The sequence below is a fragment of the Protopterus annectens genome, chromosome 1.part1, assembly GCF_019279795.1.
Source record: "Protopterus annectens isolate FY-2018-M chromosome 1.part1, PAN1.0, whole genome shotgun sequence".
NCBI classification, from domain to species: domain Eukaryota; kingdom Metazoa; phylum Chordata; order Ceratodontiformes; family Protopteridae; genus Protopterus; species Protopterus annectens.
The window spans coordinates 916,532,154-916,552,810 of NC_056726.1; positions in this window are offsets into that span (position 1 = coordinate 916,532,154).

A 20,657-nucleotide genomic window follows, 5' to 3' on the forward strand; every position below is an offset into this window, starting at 1 on the left:
AAAAAAAAAACAATAATTCCTTCTAAGCATGACTACAAATTATTGCAATGTTAATAAAACTAACAATACTCATGGCCATACTTATCTATCCATATAATTCCACCATCTCCAAATAACAACCATCTACTCCCCCACCAGTCCAACCTGTTCTAAAGATGACAATACAATATACAACATTTCCATATCTCCAGAAGTATTTATTAACCCCAATACAATACTCTTACCATTTAAACTCTTACAGTTAAAGTAATCCAAGCCCACATCAAAAATACACCAAACTACTTATTAAGATCTCTTACCTACTCCCAATAATTACAAACCATATCAAATTAAGCAGTGATATATACCCCACAAACTTTATAAACACACCCACCACTCTAACAAATGCAAACCCTTATGATCTCCATAGCAACTCTGATTTGCTACTACTAAATATGAACCTTAGAAACCTACCCAAAAAAATCCATGAGTTTTACACAACCCTATCAAACTACTTCACAGACATAACAATCCCAATAGAAACCTGGCTAAACCCACACATTCAACATAGTGAAATCCTCTCACCCTGTTATAAAATTCATAGACAAGATAGAACCCATAAACATAGTGGTGGCATAGCAATACTATACAATGACCATTTCAAAATTGACAAACTCAGCATCAACCACACCAACCTAACTAACTTAGAAGCACTCATCTCCCAACTACATATAAACCCAAATAAGCACATCAGCATAGTGGTAATCTACATCCCACCAGGCAACAAAACAACCATAATCAAGGACTGCCTCTACTGGTGTTCAACTACTCTCAACCAGGAAACTATAACAATGGGGCACATCAATATAGACCAGACTACATGCTCCTCATAATCCTTCTAATTTCATACACTTTCATGGATTCAGTCAGCTCATAAAAACTCCCACAAGACAAGACAAACACAGCAAAAAACAATCAATCCTAGACTGGACCCTTGTCAATTCAAATCCACTCTGTTACCAATCATGTTGCCTAACTGACACCCTAAGCTATCACCTGCCCACTTGCCTACTATGATGCTTCACAGTCCTTCCTAAAACCATGATCTATAAACATGTTCATAACAAAAACAACTCCTGCCGCTGACACTTTCAAACTCTCTTATGGCTATGTGAATGGAGCCCCTTAAAATACTTCAACCTTGACCTAGCAGTTCAATACTGAAAAATTCCTTATCACTGTAAACAATCTAGCACCCCTCAGAAAGACATGCATAAAATCCAAACACATACAGTGGCTCACCACAGAAACCAAAACAATCCTCAAACAGAGAGACAGAGCAAGGAACCTATATCAAAAAACAAAAACAAAAAAATACAAATATCCCTTCAAAACTATCACCAAATACAAAACCAAACCGAAAGAAAAACGAATTAAACAGGATAAAAAACAATTCAAGAAAAATACCAAAGGAATCCTCAAAAATTCTGTGGTGCTATAAACCAGCTTCTAAGACCAAACCAATTCACGACCTCCACTCCAGCCACAACAAACCACACAGATAGCATAGACTCATAATTTAATACACACTTTATCAACTCCCTTCTATCCCTAATTAAAAACAACCGCAATGCCCCAATAACTATCCCCACTAAAATAGAAACTAACCTAAGCTCTTTCACTATTAATCCAATTCAAACTTTAACAATAAAAAAATATCTAGCTGGACTTAAACCCTCAGTCCTCTCTGCCGACCAAATCCCTACTGAATTGCTTAAAATTTCTGCAGACATCGTCACCTACCCCATATCAGTCTTAATCAACAGAGCTATAACAGAAATGTATGTCACTAAACTTTGGAAAATCTGTTACATAACTCCCCTACACAAAGGAGGAACCTCCACTGAACTCACTAATAGCGACCATAGCAAAAATACTTGAAAAATGTGTACATTCACAACTACTAGACCACCTCCTAAAAAACAACCTCTTATCTTCATCACGTCTTTAGACCAAAACATAGTACAACAACTGCTCTAGTTAGTGTACAAACACAATAAACCACCACAGAAATAACAACCTACTTGCCTCTTCTATATTTCTAGACATGTCCAAGGCCTTCGATACCATTTCTCACTAAAAGTTTATTAATGATCTTGCTACCTCTGCCACTCTGCCCTATCCTGGTTTGCCAGCTACCTCTCCAACCAACAGCAGGCAGTCAGGTGGCAAACTGACCCATTAACTCTCCTATCAGTCTCCTTGAGTGTACCTCAAGGCTTAATCCTTGGTCCACTCCTATTTTCCATTTTTACAAATAAACTCGTTACAGCTACTGAACATGCAATCATAATCCAATATGCAGATGATTCTTCCCTCATATGTGCAGCCCCCTCTCTCCCTAAACTCTTACAAAAAACACAACAAGTTTTCCTATACATAGAAAATTACTTTTCCGATTGTCATCTCATTCTCAACCCAATAAAATAAAACTTATGTTCTTCACCAGTAAAATAAAAAGTAACAAGAATCCCCCCTTTACAATTCACTCATTCAATAAAAGTGTCAGTTAAGCACACCAAACTTCTTAGTGTCACAATAGACAATGACCTCAAATTTGACAAGCACCTGGTGCTAACAATCAAAAAGTTCCACATTAAGTTAGGCACTGGACAGGATTAAACCCTACTTAACCAACACCAACAGGCACTCCATCCCCAGAGGTCATTTACTCCCCACACTCTTATATGCATCACCAGTATTTGCCAACCTAGAAAAGCAGACCTAAATAAACTGGAGACCTGCTATAACAAAATAGTCAAATTTGCCACTAACCAATGGGTGGAACTCCCTAATCTCCTTACCCTCAACCAACTAGGCCTAACACATTCCATCCCACATCATCCTGACAACTGTCCAACCCTTAGTGAGCTTATCAAACCCCATACCAATTGCTGGACTCTAAGATCCTCCCAAACACTTCTACTAAATGTAACTAAACCCAATAACAGACACAGTGATGCCTTATACTCTAACAAAATAACAAAATCATGGAATACAATGCCTCAAGAAATTCTCAACATGCCCAGCCCATCAAAATTCAAACTAATGCTAAAAAAAACACCTAAACAATAACTGTCTCTGCTCCTGTCCCAAGCCAGGGTAAAACCCTTTATCTTTCTAGTTGGCTTCAACTTCTCCTCTACAACTATAGTTCTGCCACTTCTCAGTTCATACACAACTCTGCTTTATAACACCCTACTAACTCCCATATACCACCTCCATTCTCTTCAGATCTTATCTCACAAATATTTCCTCTTTTCAACCATCGTAACCAAGAATATATTTCTAGTTTTCTGTTGACATCTCCATGTACTTATCTCTACACATGAACATGCAATGTTTTTCACTGTCAGAATTGTCTAATAATATTATGCCAAAATTGTATTTTGTATTTTTGTAACACTGTTTTAAATAATTGCTTTGTTAACAATATTTGTGGAGCTTTTCTCCGCGGGCCTCCACTGAAAATGGGCCTAAAGCCCAGTCAGACCTCCCCGGTAAACAAATGTAAATAAATAAATAAAATGTTCATAATTACTAAAAACAATTAGTAATACATCAGGTATAGTGTGATGTAAATGGACATTAAAATTGAGTTTTCCTGTTTTCCACCATGGCATTTTATACCATACCCCTTAACATCATTTAGGGCTCCTAATTATAAAAATATGAACATAAATATGAAAATATGAAAAAGAAGTGACACAGTAATTGATTAATTGCTCTACTGAAGGAGATCCAAGATTAACAATTTTAGTGTCATTTTGTTAATAATTCTTTCCACTTTCTAATACTGCTAATTATTATCTGACAAATCACTCACTTAAAGAAGCCAGGTAAAAAAAAAGTCTGCACATCATAAGGAGCTATAGGTGTTATGGGTGTGAACTGAAAGCACACAAAAATAGAGTTATAGGCTTGAATGAGTTAAATAAGGTCATAGAAGGCCTTTGTTTTATGTACATGGGGTGTTTGTTTCATAGTAGTGCTATCCTCTGGGATTTGAACCTCTCTCTCTCTCCAGACCATACTCTGTATGTTGCAGAAGAGGTTTAGGTCTCTGGACTGGGTATTTATAATAACATTTGACTTGCAGATGTGGTAGGTCCATTAGTGCTTGGTCTTTGGATGCCTTATAAGTCAGGCATAGGTCACCTTTTAGTAGTCTGTATGTGACAAAATATAGTGGCAGGGCTTTGAGGTGGTCTATGTAGGGCATGTTCCTTAGACCCAATATTCTTTTTGTAAGGAACCACTGTGAATGTTCTAATTGCTGCATGTGCCTGGGTAGGTAGATGTCAACAAGGGTATTGTACTCTAGGATGGACCTAATAATAGTTGAGTAAAGTGAGACAATGAGCTCTTTGGCTCTAGATGCTATCTCTTTATTTATAAACTGAGCAATACAGAAGGACATTTTCACAACATGGATATATGTTGTCGAAAGTTAGCTCACTTGTCAATGTAAGTGCTCAAATCACTGGCTACTGGGTCTAAACTTAGGGATGTATTGTCGATATGATAATTCCCATGGGTAGCTGATTTTCCAAAGGACAAAAAAATCTACTTTTTGACATTTATGTTTAGACCATGACTCTGACACCAGTTACTTGTTTAGGGCGATCCTTCCTGTAAGATAGCTGAGTCTATGGGATTCAATGAGTGCTCCCAGGTTACAGTAATCTACAAACCTGTTCAACCAGTAGGCCCTTCATGTTTGCTTTGGCTTCTGAGAAACAGATTCCAAGAGTGGCCCCAGAAAAGAGCCCTGTGCGACCCCACTTGTAACATGTCTTATTGTTGAAGTGGCAAACCATATCCTGACTTCTGTGTTCTATTAAATGAATTAATTATTGTTTCAACCAGGTAAGCTTGATTTGTTTGAGTTTTTTGGATCTATGCAAATTCTAATCTTGTATAGTTTAAAGAGTGTTACCACACTGATGATAACTATTTTATAATTCAATCAGTGTAAGATGTCTTAGCATGCCAAGTACAATTTTTCTTCACCTGTTTCTTCAAACCTCATTGATTTCTGTTTTGTAAACTGGTGGAGCACTGCAATGAGTTTTTCCACTTTTGCTACTGTTCTCCGATCACACAGTTGATGCATGTGACCACCCATATAAGGAAAGGGTAACAGGGGCTTGCCTCCTGCAAAAAAAGTCTATTTTTTTAGGATTTTTGAGCTATGCATCTCAATGTTAAAAAAGTTATTGAAGTGGAATGTGTTGCATGGTGATTTGAGCTAATGTGGTTGGAACACTGCTGATCCATGAAGTAGTTCAGTTTGTTTCACTATTACATCTATTTTCTCAGTACATTTCAATCCGTTATTCATTTTTTGCCTTAATGCAACCTGTACTGTACTCACTGTAAGTACAGTTGGCAAAATCTTTGACCCAGAATACAAACAAGTTCTGTGAACAAGTCAGCTTATCTTTTAAAAAATATCATACTTGCACTCTGTAACTTCTTTTAATTGATCTTTATTGTAGCTTTGTGTATTGTGTTCATCCTCAAAATAGTACCATGTTTCACTGGATTATTTTGCAAATGTTCAGGTCAAATGTGTAAGCTGTTTTCTTCATGAACACGTGAATTATCTGCTGGGAAGAGGTGCAGATAATAACTTTCACAACTGTATAAAAAAGTCGATTTCACATCTTGTGTATTACAGTTTGAACAAATATATGACTACCTTTAGAAACATGCACATGTTTGCCAACACTGTGTGTGTGTGTGTGTGTGTGTGTGTGTGTGTGTGTGTGTGTGTGTGTGTGTGTGTGTGTGTGTGTGTGTGTGTGCATACCCTCCCTTGGCACACTGAGACTATATCTGCACACTGGATGTGAGTTTTATCATGCTCAGCTGTTTAGAAGCTGTTACACCATGTCTTACTGATTCTCACCAATCTAATGATTCAAACAAATGAAATTAATTAAGCAAAGTTTCAAGCAGGCAACTAAACAAAGAAAGCACTTACACCCTGCATGTGAGAACACCTTCCACGTCCCCTCACTTACATATGTTTTGTTCATAGGTTCATAGGTTGGTACTAGGCCTATACAAGCTAAGCCATAACAATTCCCTGGCTATTTCTTCCCACACTATTTATTTCATGGACCCCTGTCTAGAAGGGCGACTGACGTGATCCCCTGGGTGAATTTCCTTTCTCCCATCCAATCAGCCAGGTTCCTTTTGAAGAGGGCCAAAGAGGTGCTCTGCTTGACATGTATGGGCAGTCTATGGGTCAGGAACCTATCCCTCCAGCATGTTTTGTTTATTGTGATGACAAGGTTTAGATCCCTGGAGCATGTGGCTCTGAGGGATTGGGATTTCTTTAAGTGTAGCATGTCCAACAGCTCTGGGTTTGACATGGCCTTGTATGTTAAACAGAGATCACCTCTGAGTAGATGATATGTGACAGAGTATAGCTGGAGTTTTTTAAGGCGGTCAGCATAGGGCATCTGCTTTAGGCCTGTGATTCTTTTAGTGAGGTATTTCTGCGGCCTTTCCAGTTGTTGCAGGTGTCTTGAGAGGTACATACCAAATGGGGCATTGTATTCTATATGGGGTCTAATGAGGGATAAGTACAGTGGGACAATGACCTCCTTTTTTCTGGATGAAAAGACCTTAGTGATGAGGCGTTCCACATAGAAGGATTTCCTGCCTGTTGTGGCGATGTGGTTATTGAAGGTGAGACCATTGTCAGCCTGTGTCCCTAAGTCTCTTATCACACTTTTGGTGTTTAGTGTACTGCCACCTATGTGGTAAATCATGGGTACATGTTTTTTCCCAAAAGGGAAAACTATACATTTCTTGGCATTGAGCTTGAGCCCATGGCTCTGGCACCAAGCATCTGTTTCTGTAACGCCCTTTTGTAGAGTATCCACATAATTTGGAGATTCAATAATGGCTCCCAGTTTGCAGTCATCTGCGAACTTTGTTAGCCAGAGTCCCTTAGTATTGGCCTGTACTTCAGAGAAGTAGATGCCAAACAAGAGTGGTCCCATGCCTGGACCCTGAGGTACTCCACTTGTCACTTGTTTGGAGCTGGATTTGGAGTCAGCTACTTTTACAGTGTGGGTTCTGTCAGTAAGCCAGTTGGCAACCTATCAAGTGACATAGGGATTAATGCCCAGCTTAGTAAGTTTATCTATGATTCCAGAGTGGGGGATGGTATCAAAGGCCTTGGCGAGGTCCAGATAGGCTGTTTGGACTGCCTTACCTTCGTCCACAGCTCTGGAGACTGATTCAAAGAAGTCAATCATGTTCAGGAGACAAGATCGGCCCTTCACGAACCCAAACTGGGTGGGCTCCAGTGTTTGAAGGTTGCCAATGTTTTTGTTTATAAGTTCCATGATAATACGTTCCATGGCCTTGCAGAACAGGTTCATCAGACTGATGGGGTGGTAGTTCCCGGGATCCAAGGTGGATCCCCCCCCCTTGTGGAGTGGGATAATGGTAGCTGTGTGCCACTCAGTGGGTGTGAAGCCTGAGGTGAGGCTATGATTAAACATGGCACTTAGGTGAGGTGCCAGTTCATTTTGTAGTTCATGTAGTACACAGCCCAGGATGTCATCTGGTCCCATGGATGCTGTATTCTTAGCTTTGGAGAGTGTGCTTTTTTACCTATGTGGCCATTATTACTGGAATTTGGCAATTGTCCGGTATTGAGATGGGACATTTAAGGGGTGAGAGGGGGGTGAAGTTGGTACTGAATCGATCTGCCATGATATTGGCAATATCCTTGGGATTAGTATATTGTAATGCCATTCTGTTGTAGCTCAGAGCAGATCCGAGCATTGCCATTTAGATTCTTGACATAGTTATAGAATGCCTTGTGGTTGTCTTTGGAATCTTTGGCAATTTTATTTTTGTAACTAGTTTTGGAGTATTTTATGAGGGATCTCAGCTTCTTACTGAGGCTGTTAAGGGAGTTTTTTGTATCCTGGGATTTTCCTCTTTGCTGCAAAAGTTTCTTCCTTTTGTTGTAAAGTTTGTTTATGGCAGGAGACCACCAGATTGGCTTCATTTTTTGGAGGAGAGCATCTTGGTTCTATTTGGGATGGCACAATTCATGCATGAGTGGATGTGCTCGTACAGTGCCTTAGTGTAGGACTCAGCAGTTAAACTTTCAGTTCCTGTCTGCATGGGTGTCATGAAGTTTGTCACTTCTGATTTAAGTAACATGAAGTTGGCTTTGGAGGAGTTTTTATGTAGGTTTCCTTACTGGGGGGTGGTGGTGGGATGTGGATGTTAAGGGTTATTAGCTTATGACCTGACCTGACCAACAAGAGACTGACCATAGGTGTGGAGCATCATTTTCCCATGCTGGTAATGACCAGGTCTAGGATATTGGAGCCCCTGGTGGGACAATGGATTAGTTTATTGTCAGTTAAATGGCAATATTGGCTACATACATACACAGACACACCTCATAATAATATCACACAAATATCATTTTAACCCAATTTATCATTACTCTTAGGCAAACGAGACATTATTTGTAAAGTAATGCTTTCAGTTTTGATATAGCTGAAAATTTCCATATTTAGACAGTTCCATGTCTATATTTTGCCTAACACCAACCCCGGGATTCAGCAAACTTCTGTGCAAGAATAACTTATTCTTGCATGGAAGGGACTGTTCCCATGCAGCACAGCATGCTTATTCATGAAGGTATGCTACCATGCTGTAATACGGACACGGTTCTATGTATGAGTATAGGATGTGTGTGTGAGAGCAGTGCTCTCACAATATACACATACCCTGCACTCCATAATTGCCGTACGGCGATGTAACAGTAGCAACCTGAAAAGAAATCTGGGCAGAGCCATAAAAAAAAGGAACAAATAGGGACAAATGTGAGATATTGCTCTCACAAACTTATAAAGTTGATAGAATGATAGGCATTGCATTAGCATGAATTCCCCAAAGAGTATGAAATGTAAAACTCAAATGTCTGCCATTACATACTAACTGCAGTCCCAATGCTTTGCCACTAATCTACCAGAAAGCCACAATTATATGAAAAATGGACCAAAAATATAAGGCAAAATTCTGGACATTCTGTGACAATCTGTACAGTTGAAAGGTATGGTGGACACTATTAGTGTCCATAGAGAATACCTCTCAAATGCAAAGCCTGTCATGTCATGACCATTTTAAAAGCACATCCCCCACAGATAATGTTGCAGAAATCAATGTGCATACCCCTACAGTACAAAAATAAAACACAACAGTTTAATTTTTTTCAGTCCGCAATAAAGTTTAAGTGTAGCTGAGTGGGTGTGCGCATCGTGCAGCTCTGCTCATCCTAGCTTATACATCACAAGGAGCCAAATATAAATATACCAGAATAAGTAGTAATGTGGGAATAGCAAAGTGGTTTGAGTACTTGCTTAATAAGTAATCATTTCTGGTTCAATCCCCACAGAAGCCCCTTTGCATTTTACATGTGAAAGCAGTACATATTATTATTTTTTTAATAAATAGGTAGTAAATAGCATATCTTTGTAAACCAGAGTAGTATAGTACATCCAGATGTGAGGTGTCAGTGTAATAAAGTTGTGAAACTCCCATATAAACACAAGTGCCCCATACAGTACAGTCTCACAAGAATAAATGTAATGAAAGCACATAGGAGGATGTCAGGGAAGGTAAACAAAATTATAATATGTCAGGAATGATGAATCAACCCCATACAGATGATAGTCTATAAAATAAAATATAAGCAATGTTAAACATTGCACAGCTATGCTTACTGGGTGTAAGCATTGCCGAAATATGAATGTTAAGCAATGAGTAGCCCAGCTAAGTGGATTTGCCCACTGGTAAGCAGTGCTGAACCTGCCCCTTTAAGCACGGCCAACTTTAGCTAAGCAGGTTTGTCCATAACTTAGCTTAGCTCAGCATATTCAAAACCCTCCAATCACAGCAAAGGCTGGAAATCAGCCATATTTAAACCTCACAGATGGGAATACAGCTCATAACTGGTTGTAGCTCCCTACTCTAGGCAGTACAGTATTGTTGAAGAGGGCAGGCGCTTTCGGGTGCAGCTCTGGGGCATACAGGAGTCCAAGGTCATGGTAGGACTCCTTGTTAAAAACCATGATATGGTGCAGGACCCAATACAAATGGGAGGCCTGGAAAAGTCTCACCCATGATCTCACCAGTGCCACTGACATCCCTCAGACTGGTGAGCAGGTCCGGCACCTCTATGCCAACTTGAAGTGGAGGAAGAGGCAGCTCTTGGACCAGTGGGTCCAAAAAGTATGGCAGAGGGGTGATGTCCCTGGCATGTGTAAGTTTTCATATAAATAACTGTTTACCAAAGTCTAGCCTGTGTATGTGATGGATAGGTATGCATAAATGTTTCTCTATCTTCTTTACAGCTCCAGGAGAGCGGGCTGTGAACCAGGAAGCCCATGCCAGCAGGTTGCAAAGGCTGCATCACGAAGCTGGTGAGTAACAATCTAGCTAGTAGTATTCATACCAAATAAATATAAAGGAGTAGAATGTCACCTGGCAGTATTAAAAATGGTTATGGTTTGTACTGACTAAACCAGACACTATTACAGTAATAGTTTCATATAGGTTATATATAAATAAAACTGTAACTGCCTGTCAATAAAATTCAAAACCCTGGACTAGTTGTGTTTACCATGTTATGTTATGAATTGAAATGTGTACAGGTTATGCAAAGCAACTATAGCTCTAAAAGCATTAAACAATCAAGTCTCATCTGACAAAGTTAATGCCTCTGTAAGACATGAGATTAACTAACATGAACTCTTTCATGCACCAAGATCTGATATCTGAATAGTAATGTTGTGTTAACCACTGTTTTCCACACTGTGCTATGTCAAAAGTTATGTATATGAATGTATGTATAAGAATGTTGTAATTACAGTGTCAGATTGCACAACAAAGAGAGACTGAGACAGAAATCATTCACAAAAAAAAAAAAAAAAACAGCAGTTTCTCAATAGCGCTTTCTGATAAAACACAAACTTGTCATTTTTTAGCAGAAATAGCCACAGTTCAAATCCCGGGTGTGGTAGTAAGTTGTATTCATAATTTCAACTAGGATTTTGTGAATATGTGTAGAAACAGTCAGGCAGTGTCAACATAAATTCCCTCCACAGGTCTTCCAGGTAAGAGAAGGTATACAATAGGTATAAGAAGGCTGCAGTTATACTGTGTCCAACACTCATGGTCCAACCCCAAGGCTGCAAATGACAGCAAGATAAGTACATACACAAAGTGGTCTCCCCCAAGAAATGTTCAAAAGTGACATGCTGTAACAGCTACCGGTCCTTGCTACCAACAACCAGGGTGACTGATAGAAATCAAGGCAGAGTATGTCAGTAACACATACACACACACACACACACACACACACACACACACACACACACACACACACACACACACACACACACACACACACACACACACACACACAGTATGAGTGCACATATATAACCCTGACTATGTGAATATGGATAGAAACGGTCAGGTAGTATTAAGAAACATTCCCTTCACAGGTCTTCCAGGTAAGAGAAAGTATAAAGTAGCTATAAGAAGGCTGTAATTATACACTGTGTACAAACATACCACTGCCCTACCCAAAGCCATAGGTTCTTGTAATAATACCTGTAGGGTAATGATTAGAGGAATGATTATTAAAGCTGTGAGCACTGCAAGAATCTACATCTGTTAATTGCCATCTCTCTCTCCACCACCTTCTTCACCAATAATCTAAACACATAAATGAGTGTGCATGTTTTCCGCCAAACCTACTGTTGGGACATGTGTTCTATTGCTCTGCAAATGTTGAAATGTATTCCAATTAATGTTCCCTGCTCAAATACTATCATTGGTAGCCTGTTACTATCAATGTAACCTGCATGCCGGAGTAATGCCCACTGTGGCTCCATATATGCATGTGTTCTGTTTGCTATGCAAATGTTCCAAATCTGTTGTTTTGGGTTAATGGGAATAAGCATGCATGCTGTTATAACTAATCCTGGAATGTGTTTACCATTATTAACCAACATATGTTCTAAAACTGCAACACCATAGCACATCTGGGAAGGCCGATCTCAGCAGATCTGCATCTCCTGCCTCATCCGGCCATGGCACTGGGCCCCAGCACATCTGGGACCCATGCTGAGACCTCCTCATCCACTGGTCTGCTTCAGGGGTTGGGGATCACCCCCCCAGGCATGGGCACAGACAGAATCCTATCACCTGAAGCCAGGTCTGAGGTCTGGTATGTAGCGAGTTCCGCAAGGAATTGGGAGATCTGCCAGCTTAAAGGTCATGTGGCACAATTAGACAGTCAGCTTGACCCTCCTGCTCAGCCACCTTTGGGGCCATGCAGGTGCAGTGGTGACTGCCCAAGAGTGGTGACCTCAATCCTACTGTATCTATTTGGGGGCTCATGGACTTCTGATTGCCAAACACCCCTACCCGTCCAAGGTGTTTATCCCCCACATGTCATATATTGCCCATGCATGCTGTCTTGTCTGTCTTTTCTGTCTTCATACCCAACTTACCTCCCCAAATATACCTACTATTCTTCCCCAGCATCCCACTTTCACCTTAAAAAAAAAAGGTCAATCTGTTCCCAAAAAAAATGTCGCCTCATACATAGCTGTCCATTTTGCAGATGTAATCTTGTCTAATTGGCTTCACAACACATTATTGCTGTCCTCCCCCTCTCTCACGGGGTAAGTGAACAAATATACCTTCAAATTCAGTATAGATGCACAGCTGTTGCTGTAGAAGAAATGGACAGCTATGGACATTCCCTACACCCATCATGCATATCGCTAGCTATTTTTCATATTGTTTTTCCCTTTTCATGCCCCCCTTTTTCACCACTTTCCTATCACCCCTTTTTTCTTTTCTTTTAATGAAATTAGAGTGGGGCTAGGCAGGAGTAAGCAGTACTAAGTGAGAGTAAGCCTGTTTGTGCGGTGCTAAGCAATGCCTTCACAGATTAAGCACTTTTAAGGCAGAAAACTAATGAATGTTCCTCCTGGGCTAAATGATGTTATAAACATTAAATGTTTTTTACAAGCACAAAGACCATAAAAGATAGTAAAGTAAATTTTACATCAATGAATTATGTAATTAGTTACAGATATTATATGGTTTTATGTTGTGTGTATATATACATTTGTATTTTTTTACACCATTTCATTTTAAAATGAAAAAGTTTTAGTTTTCTTATTGGATGAAAGAGTAACATGGACATGTTGAAATACTATTTAAACATTCATTAGTTTTCTGATTGTCATTCTGAAGAAGTTCATGGTGGAATAAATTGAACGAAACGCGTAAACTTTATTATTTGGCTCCAGCTTATTGTCACTCTCGCCTTGTATCTGACTTTGTGGTTTATATATATATATATATATATATATATATATATATATATATATATATATAAAAGTCTGTCCAAAGGCTGTCTAAATGGGGGTGAAGGGGCCCAAACTGAAGACCTATTTTAATTATTGACCTTATCCCTTTCTCCCCAGCAGAACTGTTCTGCCTTGCAACAAAATAATACGGCCTGCCAAGACTTGAACCCAGGGCCCTGTAAACTACAATCCAAGCAATGTACTATTACACCATCTGAGCCCTATAAAATAGTGATGACATTCCAAGCATATCAGTTAGCACAGTCATTCAACAGTAGGGAAAGGAGTCTGTAGAATCAGTCAGGTTTGCTATATATACATGTATATATGTATGGAGATGTCTATATCTGGACAAATCTATACATGATACATAGAGGGAGAGAGAGAGAAGAGAAATATACATCCACATTTATATCTTTGTATATGCATATACACATATATATAGAGAGGTGAATAAATACACACACACACACACACACACACACACACACATATATATATATATATATATATATATATATATATATATATATATATATATACATATACAGAAATATATGACAGCTACAAACACATGCAATCTGAGGGTCATGCTGCTGCACACTAGAAGTCTAAATCTGAAAATTCACTCTCTGGAAGCATTCTTTAAAATGGGGAACAATGACATCTGTGCTGTGAGACCTGGTTAAAGGCAGCAGAAAGAACCCCATGCAATACCACCCTGTAACTCATTCCATAAATTTTGGCTACAGAACTTGGACCGAAGTGCCAAATGTGGTGCATTTCCATATGCATTAAGGATGCACATACGTCCAGAGTGGTAGACAAACATTATGCATTACAGATCCTGCAGGCATAGCTAACATTGGGTAAGACAGTGGTTCAGGTTGTAGCCTGCTATAGGTCCCCTAACATGTCCAAAGACTCACACTCCATGTTCCTAAACACCCTGGAGAATATTAGTGCCCAACCTAACACTCTCATACTGGTTGACATCAACTACCCCACCATTAACTGGGAAAGCTACTCATGTACCGATGCACATGCTCATCATATCGACCTGGTCATTGCTAACATGGGCAACTGTTGCTCAATGCCAGTAGTCCACTACTCCCTTGTTACATCTTAACACAAATTATTCACCTTTGGAAATCCACAGCCACCCCACCATGAAAAGCCTGTCCAAAGCTACCTATGGTCTCATAAAAACAGAGGAGGCTAATCTCACGGCAGCCATGCAAATGGAGACTACTTGCATGACTGCTGAATCAAACAACAATGCACTACGAACACGTACACAAATGAATGGATATCTCCATACCCAATAGAACCAGAACCCTCACCTCACCTCCAAAAAAAGGAAGCCGATCTGGTGGTCGCCGACCATAAAACCTGTACAACAAAAGGAGGGAACCAATATGGAATAAGGTGATGTCCCAAGACTGGAAAAAACCCTTATCAGCCTCAATTAAAAGTTGAGATCCCTCATCAAATACTACAAAGTTAGCTGTGAAAACAGAATTGGAGCACCTAGTTAAGACAACCACAAGGCCTCATACAGTTATGTAAAGAATCTCCATGTTAATACCAAAATTTGTTCTGAGCTACTAGACAATGGTACCTCCTAGACTGAACCAACAAATATTGCCAATATACTGGCTGGCATATTGACTGACAACTTTACCCCTCTCCCCCCAAAGGACCAATCACAATACCGGTACACTTCCAGACACCTGGTATTACTGCTGCACATGTTAAAACACCACTGTCCAAGGCCAATAATACAGCTCCTATGGTACCTGACAGTATCCCTGGTTGTGCTATACATGAACTACAGAGTGACCTATCACCTCACCTGTGTGCCATGTTCAAGCACAGCCTCACCTCAGACTTTGTCCCTACTGAATTGTGCACTACTCTCCACAAATGAGGTGTGACTACAGACCCTGGGAAATACCGCCCCAACTACCTGACAAGTCCATTATGCAAAGCTATGGAATGCATCATCATGCACCTAATAAACAGGGATATGGGAATCTGCAGACTCAGGATCCTACACTGTTTACTCTTGTGAAGGGTAGGTCACATCTGCTCAATCAACCTGGTCAACTTCATGGCATCAGTCACCTGAGCTGTGGATGAAGGCAAGGTGGCACATATAGCCTTTCTTGATCTGGCCAAAGCCTTTCATAACATTCCCCACTCAGGAATCATGCAAAAACTCATTAATCTAGGCATCAACCCCTATATCACTAGGTGGGTTGCAAACTGGGTCACAGATAGGACTCACAGTGTGGAAATAGTTGACTCCAAGTCAGACCGCTGAGCAGTCATCAGTGGAGTCCCACAGGGTTCTGTCCTTTGTCCTCTCATGTTTGGTATCAACTTCTCTGAGATCCATGCTAACATGAAGGGACTTTAGCTGAGAAAGTTTACAGACAATTGCAAGTTGGGAGCTATTATTAATTACTCAAGTGATGTTGGCATCATACTGAAAGGCCTCACTGAGCCCAATGACTGCTGTCAGATCCATGGCCTTAAGCTCAATGTCAGAAAATGTGTTGTCACCCCCTTTGTGGAAAGCCCTATTCCAATGATTTACCACATTGATGGTAATCCCCTGAACAAAGAAGGTGTTATAAGAGATCTGGGTATACAGGTTGACAACAATGTCTTTTGACCACCACATTGCCAATATGGTCACAAAGTCCTTCTATGTGGCACATCTTAGTACTAACGCATTAACATTCAGGAAGGAAGAGGTCATTGTCCCCCTGTACTCTTTGACAGAGTGACACAGTTTGTTTCAGCATACATATTCTGATGGATGTGAGGTAGGTAAATGAAATGCATGTCCTCTTTTTCCGACAACAATCATATCATTACAGTAATTTACCAGAGAAATGACAATAATCTATAAAATAGACCAGAAATATGAGCAATAAACCTGGACATCCTGAAACAATCCAGCCAGTTGACATGTATGTTCAGAACCTCATTCTGCAATGAATCCGGACCAAATTGACAAAGTGGTGTGTGGAAGCCATGAAAATGGATATGCATCTGAAGTACTAGCGTAGAATTATTTATTTAACATTTGTTAACCAGGAAAGTCCAACTTGGAACAAAGCCAATTTTCAGCAGAGCCCCAGGGAGAAACACTCCAGATGCACATCTTTATAATGTGGGAAGAAACCCACACGAACACAGGGAGGACATGCAAACTCCACACAGAAGACACCCTAGCTAGGGATCAAACTGGAGAGCCTCTTGCTGTGAGGTGACAACACTACCGCTGCACCACTGTGCCATTAGAAAAGCTAACACAGTTGCTGTAGTAACTCCCTCCTGTGTGCTCTAGCATATAGTTACTGAAATAGCACAAGTAATTGAATTAGGATATCTGTTATGGGTAATTAGACATGTATTTGTAAATATATCAGGCACTATGGGGATGTAACAGCAGTGACAAACAGACACCAGTGTGAAAGTGCATACCCACAACCAACATCATCACAGTCACAGTCACATATCTGTAAGTCAAGTGAACAGTAGAGTATATGGACTGTGTGAACAAAAACATCATTGTATGCCACTCACACACTAGCCCTACATATACAGTCCCAATTCTCAGTGTAGTCTGAATCCTGACCTTGGTACAGGGCATGCCTCAGTCTGCTCCTACAAACACATACAGTCAATAGATCAGCGGAAACTGGAGCAGCATGCACAGTCCAAATAACATCTACAAATGACATGTGTGCACAATCATGACAGTCTGTTAACAATGCCCAGACATACACAGGCCTCTCACATGTACAGTTCACCTCAAAATGTACAGGCTCAGGACTCATAACTATGACCTCTTCCCTGACATGTTTGTGGGTCTACTACATCACTTGGATGGTAGCAGGAATGAAGTCAAGAAATAATGATAATAAATATGTCTGTGCCTCATTGACATCTGGACAAAACCTGAAATCATTTAGGGACAGAAGCACAAACACAGGGCTAGATTGGACATACTGCTGTCATACATTGAGACAGTTGCAGATGTTACTGGCTTTGTTGTAACATCATTTATGAGGAATATGACATTGGTAATACCAACAGATGTGAGTATTAACTGACTGCAATCCCCAGAGTCCACGACTGATTTACCAAGGACACCAACTGTCTGGGGGACAGACAAAACATAACGGGCAGACATGTGGCCAGTCTGTGGACAGCGTGCCAGTGGAGAGGTATGTCAGAGACATAGCACTGTCAGTCATGAAGTCACTCACTAAATGCATTTCCACACAGTCTCTGTCAATCTATCAATCCACCATGTGTATAACAGCACTGATGACATAGAATCTGTTCACAAATCTGGGGATATGTCCCCCATGTTGTTTGGCTTTCTCCACATGTTCTGTCCTACAACGTATTGCCACCTACTGTATGTGAATCTGTATCCAAACACCTCTGTAATGTCCCTCGCACAGGCAAGGAAAAGGGGCAAGGCCCACACTAAGGAATGTCCCATATGTTGGAACTAGCAGCAGTGTCCAGGCCCACAGTGCAATACAATGTGGGCACCTACACAGTGGTATGGCCTTAGCAATTCTTGACATCTGCACATCTGTACAGATACAGACAGAAAGTAGATAGCCAACAGATTATGCATTAGGATAAATGTTTTGAAAGATAGAAGTCTGAAACTGAAAGGTATGCCATTACTACATGACAGCAGTCCTCAATGGCATGTCTAAAAACATAGTAGTCTACAGTTAATATCAAAATATCAGATCAATATCCAATAGGAGATACATAAAAATATACAGCTCAAACACCAAGAATAAGATAGTCAGTACTCAGATTCCCAGCTTTGCATGCAGGGGTGTATGGTTCTAGTACTACAATCTTCAATCTACTCTTACTTGGAAAAGCACTGTTAAATGTACTAACGTAATGATACAATATATGTTAACCTACTTTTGTCAACCAATGCACTGTAGCAGGTGTAGCATGCAAGTGTGACTGCATATAACCTGGGATACTACCCATGTATGAAACAAATACAAAGAGAAAAGATTGTGGTACTAACCATGTATACCCAGGTGTCCCATACAGTATAGTCACACCCCTTGCTACTGTAATGACAGCACATAGAAGCATGTTATGTACAGAAAATTAAAAACACTTATTAAAGATGTCACTACCATGCTATTTTATCAGACTGGAATGTGATCGCTGGTTACCATAGACTACTAGGTTACAATAGACTGCCCATACATGTCAAGCAGAGTGCTTCCTTGGCCCTCTTCAAAAGGAACCTTGATTGGATGGGAGATAGGAAATTCACCTCAGGGATCATGTCAGTTTCCCTTGCTAGACAGGGGTCCAGGGAAGTAAATATTGTGGGAAGAAATATCCAGGGAATTGTTATGTGGCAGTGAAAAACATTGAGCAGCCTGCCTGCCCCTGTGGGAGTGGTTACTGACTTGAAACTGTAGTTTTATTGGCCATTCTGGGTCAATTCCAAAACTCCTTCATTTTCCTCTCTTAAAACCTGGTTGCCTCATGGTTTTGGCATCTTTTCAGGCTTGTTGGCTGTTGGTGAAGCACCCACCAAGAGGAGAAAATGCTGAGAGAAGAAAGGAGACACTTTTGAGATTTTAAGTATTTTCCTCTGTTTATTAAGTTTTTTCTGCATAGATGCCTATTTTGAGCATTTTCTGGCTTGTTAAACTTGATTTCTGCATTAGTAACTGTATTTAGAGCACAACCTAGAGCTGTTTACTGAATTTCCTGTTTGCACTTATTTTTTAAATCGTTTTTTTCTCAAAACTTGCATTTTATCTGTCTTTGGCCTAGCACTCTTGTGTGGGGTCATTTACTGCACTGTTATAACTTGTTGATACTTGTGAACCACTGCTATCTCTGAAAAAAACAAAAAAAAGTCTTGCTTTTTTCCCACTTTTCTGAGATTTAAAAAAGTTCAGTTACAGGCTTGCTGTTCTTGAACTGTTTGTAAGTTTCTTGGAGGCCATTTTTGCTTGGGCTAAAGGGAAGTCTCTCTGTTGATCAGTGGCAGTGAAAAACATTGAGCAGCCTGCCTGCCCCTGTGGGAGTGGTTACTGACTTGAAACTGTAGTTTTATTGGCCATTTTGGGTCAATTCCAAACTCCTTCATCTTCCTCCTTTAAAACCCTCTTTTGCGCAGTTTTGCGTGTTTTTGTGCATAGTGCAACAGCGGTCAGCGCCGCCTAATTGGCTTTAAACTATTCCTGGCTCCACAAAGTCTGCTCTTCACTTTTTCCCTTAGAATTGCTCTATCTCTCAATTTAAACACCATATTCTCATTCTAAGGCCCTTCACTGGTCCAATTAAGTAATCCTACAAGTTAGCACTTTTAAACCATAAGCACTACTTACTCTTATACTCTCTACGATTACCCTGTCCTCTATTGGTCTGTCTTAAATTCAGTTTCCCTATTACTCTAGCATGTCCAAAGGTCAGTCAGTGGTTTCCTCTCCAGTCCAGCTGGTGAATCAGGGAATTTTGAGGCAATGTTACAACTGTCTCATGTACACGGACAACCCTCTCCTCCTCCAAACAGGTTCAAATATATGTAAGAGATGCAACTATTTAGCCAAACTGGAGGCTGAGCTCTCTCATCTCAAAACTGGTGTAACCAGTCAGGAGGAGAAGGTAACCTCACACAACACAATTCCAGTATCACATAGTCCCACCACATCAGCGAACCAAACACATAAATACACAAAAACATACTCTGAGGCTCTAAATAAAAATCTACCTAAGCAACAGAGACCTCCAAAGCAGACATCCAAGCAAACACTACCTCAAAACAAAACACACACAACACATAACCCACAAAGTCAGTGTGCCAAGCAGCCACAGCCCTTAAGGCTGAATAACACACCTGATACTCTTGTTATAAGTGACTCTATTGTCAGACACACAGACGTCTCTCTCACCAGGCTGAATAAAGAGAAGGTCACAGTGAGCTGTCTGTCGGGTGCTAGGATCCAACACATAACGCAAGCACTCAGGTCATTCCAAAGCAAATACAAATATGACTCAGTCATTGTACATGCTGGTGTCAATGACCTGAGACGTACCTCCCTGGACTACATGAAAAGAGACATAGAGGAGCTCTCTGATCATGTA